This window comes from Chrysoperla carnea, chromosome 1, assembly GCF_905475395.1.
Source record: "Chrysoperla carnea chromosome 1, inChrCarn1.1, whole genome shotgun sequence".
Classification (NCBI taxonomy): domain Eukaryota; kingdom Metazoa; phylum Arthropoda; class Insecta; order Neuroptera; family Chrysopidae; genus Chrysoperla; species Chrysoperla carnea.
In genome coordinates this window covers 10301151-10305810 of record NC_058337.1, presented here as the reverse complement: position 1 = coordinate 10305810, position 4660 = coordinate 10301151, and positions in this window count along the sequence as shown.

The following is a 4660-nucleotide window of genomic DNA, read 5'->3' as shown; positions in this document are numbered from 1 at the left end:
AACCCGTCGTTTTTTTTGAATATGAATGAAAATGGATAAGCAAATTTCATTCATAAAAAAAAAAAACAAGCTGTTAACGTAGTTATAATTATCATCTGTCTCTCCATTTACTTTCAAGCAATCTTAGCTAATTTTTTTCAAATAGACACAAATTATATAGTAATAAACGAAAAACTTATATAAAAGTTTCACTTTTTCGATAAAACAATTGAACTATTTTTTACACGCATTTTCTTTTCACGTACAGTAATTAATTAACAACCTATTAATGACATTAGATATAAACGAACATATTTGATCGATTTTTTGAGTAATATAACTTGCTATTCAGATAATATTTACAATATATAATCTTAATGTCAGTACCGTGCCATTTCTATTTCTAGAATTTACTTATACATTGTTTTTTGTTTTTTGCCGCAATTAATGATTCAGATTAAATGTCTCACAAATTTTAATGTATATGATTAAGTAAACATTGAATTACGGTTCAGTAACTTTTGAACGATTTTTTTTTTGCTTCCCAGTATGGGAAATTATTAAATAAATTTATTTCAACTTTTATCTGAAACAAATTTTAAAAGTTTTAGGCCAATAAACGGCTTTTGTTACTTTTGAGGGCACGTTATTCCAAGATTAACGACATCTTATTTAGCAAAATCGCTCCAGAAACTCAGAATGTGGTATAAAAAAGAATGAGTCAGAAAAAGAATGTGGTATAATATAAGCATCTTTTACTTATAATATATAAGTAAGATTTTCTGAGGTGATTGAATATTAATTTTTCTTATTTGAAACTTTATTTTAATGTTGAAACTTACAAATGATTACAATCGCAAATTTCATTCTTTGATGAACAATTCTTTACTTTGAATTTATATTTCATCTTAAAGAAATATGCCGGGTTAAACTTGTAAAAACCCTTCAGATTCTACTCAAATGAACTAATATTAACCATTATCTTGATATGATTTTTTAGTCCGACTAAAGCGTGGAGCCATAATAAATTTTTAATTTTTGCAAAATCTCCTGCCCTGCTTTTAATGTATTTACAAGTAAACAGTTTTTAATTTTAGTTTTTTTTAGGCATTTCCAAATTAAGGTAAAGTTGACTAAATAGGATTACTCTGTGATGTGATCCTACTTTCCATTTTATAGCGTTGCCCAAAACCTTTTCGAAACACGCTAAATAATTTGAAAACATTTTTGTTTTGAAATTTTTTTAGAATTTTTGTTTGTCTCCTTCATACAACTCCTTCATATAACTTCTTTGTCGTAATTTTTTCATCACAGCGTTGAAGTACCTAATAATTAAGACTTTCAGCAGAAATAATTGTGTTAAACACAAGAATGTAAGTGACAGAAGCCATGAGTCGAATTACCACCACCGAACCTGCAATATTAACTAAAATCATTACTATCCATTGCACACTAACCAACCCATCTATTGAAATCAAATAAACCTGCGCTATATACTAGGAAAGGAAGCATTTGACCCAGGAATCGACTCCTCGTCAGTAGATTTTTATGGGAGCTGATGGAAAATGTTTGAGTATGCTCAACAAAAGCATACCTACGCCAACTTTTTCGATTAACGCCTATATGGTGGGACAGGAACTTTGTATGCTTAGCATACAAAAATACAAAAAATAAAGTGCTCTGATATTCGAACCGAAACTAAAGTCAAACATGTAATAGTCTTTATAAACAAACTCAAAAGGAAATGGGCAGGACACGTGGCGAGACTCAGAGATAATCGTTGGATTATACGGAGCACGATATAGAAACCCTATAGTTCTAACAGAACAAGAGTTACTAGGTAAAGAAGAGCGTTTGACAGACAAGAATGGTTGTCATTGGAGGAGTGCTTTGCCCAATATTTGGGGTAATATTGCTATTATACGGTGGGGCAGAAGTACCCTTCTACCCCGGACACCACATTCTTTTTGTTTAAATTTTAAAAACCATTGGATTTTATATTTTGCACAATTCTCAGCATTTTTTTATCCTTCGCATTTTTTTACCTTACCTCACCATTTTCGAAATATAAGCATTGGAAAAACAAGTCGCAAAACCGTAACTGACGAAAATAAAGATTATTTTGAGATTATTTTGTGGTTCTGGCCAATTTTCACCAAATTTCATCGTTTTCGATATATAAGCGTTTACAAAAAAAATTAAGTACTGATTTTGGCTGAAAATTAATTATTGACGAAAATAAAGATATTTTTATATTTTGGTTCAGATAAACAAATTTTATATGAAAACAATATGACTTTATATTTTGGATAATTAGCCTAGCCTAGCCTAACATTATGAATAATTTGTGGTTTTGGATAAAAATTTGATTTGAAAACGACATGATATTATTTTTTGGAACATTCCAACACTTTTTGACTCTTGACATTTTTATCTTACCTCACCGTTTGCGATGTTGCGATGTATAAGCGTGATATTTTCCACCGGCTCTCATAAAAATCAACTGATGAGGAGTCGATTCCTGGGTTAGACTGTTTTTTTAGTTTTATTTCATCGATTAACAGGAACAAACAACAAACTGGTTAATTAAACGGAAATCTAATGAAAGTAAATAATAATTAAATAGTTATGCTACTAATAGCTCCAAATTTGTTCTATAATGGATCGCTATTAGTATGTAAATAAAACTCTCATTATAGTTAAAAAAAATTGAGTGTATAATAAAGTAATAGCTTTTGGTTTTTGTTCTTTGAAACATGAAAAATGAAAATCAAAAAACTGTTAATAATGAGTCTATTAATATTTATCCCGACTATACAATGGTGAGGGTTATGTGTTTGACCGATATGTATGCATGTTCATCTGTTCGGACCTAGCTTCTAAACTACTTATCACAATTTGGCAAATGAGGTATCGTTAGAAGCGTCTTTATCGCCCGCTGGTTATGTGGCATAACAATTGAATATGGCGCCCTCTAGAGGATATAAAGATATGAACGAAAATCAAGTTTCGATTTCGATAAACTGTCCTCTCTAAATAATGCTAAACTAAATGGATCAGAGGTGACAGGTCTAGAGGTCTAGAAACAAATCACTTTATTTCATCTCTGCTTACATTTTAGATCCTTTCTTGATTTTTTACTCCGACTATACAATGGCGAGGGTTATGTGTTTGACCGATATATATTTATGTTCACCTGTTCGGACCTACCTTCAAAACTACTTATCATAATTTGACAAATGAGGTATCGTTAGAAGGGTCTTAATCCCCGCTAGTTATAGGCTATGTGGCGTATCATTATTATTTGAATATGGCGCCCTCTAGAGGATATAAAGATATGAACGAAAAACAAATTTCGACTTAATTATAGCGTGTTTGGTATCAAATTAAAGGGCATTGATTGATTAGCACTTTTCAAAAATATATATATTGTTATACCAAATCACGAAATTATAACCGCAAAATAGTTTAAAATGCATGTATTTTCGTTAGAAGCGTCTTGATCGTCCGCTGGTTATAGGCTGTTTACTGTCACATTAAATTGAAAATGGCACCTTCTAGAGGACAAACAGCTATGATATCACTTTTCAAATATATATATACTACTTTCTCACGGAATTATAACCTCAAAATGGTTTAAATAAAATAAAGTTTTAAATCTAAAATCCCGACAATTACATAATCGCACTCTTAAAAGTATGGAAACAAGAAAGTATTTCCATCTGAAATTGTTATGATAAGTAAAATCGTCATTACAGTCGCGTGACCCCTAAGATTAAACAGTTTTCTACAGGACCGAAAAGAGGTTCCCTTTACTGTAATGACGATTTTACGTATCAAAACAATTTCAGATGAAAATATTTTCTTGTTTCCATATTTTTAAGAACGCGATTCTGTAATTGTCGGGGTTTTAGTTTTCGAACTTTTTTTCATATGTATTTAAAATGCAGTTTGAATTTTTCAGTAATTTTTCAACTTTATTTATTATATTCTATATTTGTTTACCAATTAGACACAGGGTATAAAATCATCATTGGATAGTAAACATTGTTATTTCATAATTTGCATAAATTTTACTATTGTTTCATTTGCGAAACAATGAATAGAAATGAATTACAATATTCAATTATCAAACACTAAATACATTTATAAATTGATGTATACTACAACTAAGATCTCCTCTTATGTACTAATAATACTATTCAAATTTCATTCTTAAAATTCGCATACCTAATGTACACGGTGAGTCATTTACAGTAGTGAATAATTTGACATTTCTATTACATTAACATGTAAAGAATTGCAAATTAGTCATAACAGCCCCCTTTAACTCAAAAAATTTTCACTGGAAGCGCTGGCATCGATTTTATTATCCCTACCATGACTACGCACACAACGAATAGATAGTATTGTATTATAGCATTTCGTTAATTATTTTGTGTAACTACATTGAAGACAATATACTGTTATAGTGTTATGAATTAAATATATAATAATCTTGAAGGTGGTTTGTTTCCATTTCCGTAAAATATTTGTTTATTAGTGTTACAACGTGTCAAAACTTTTAAATTGGAAACCAAAACTATAAATTTAGCATACGATCGATAATTTTCTTTCTACGCTAGACGTATTTTATATGTTTTTGACATTAAACTTTCAATATATTATTATATTCAGTAGT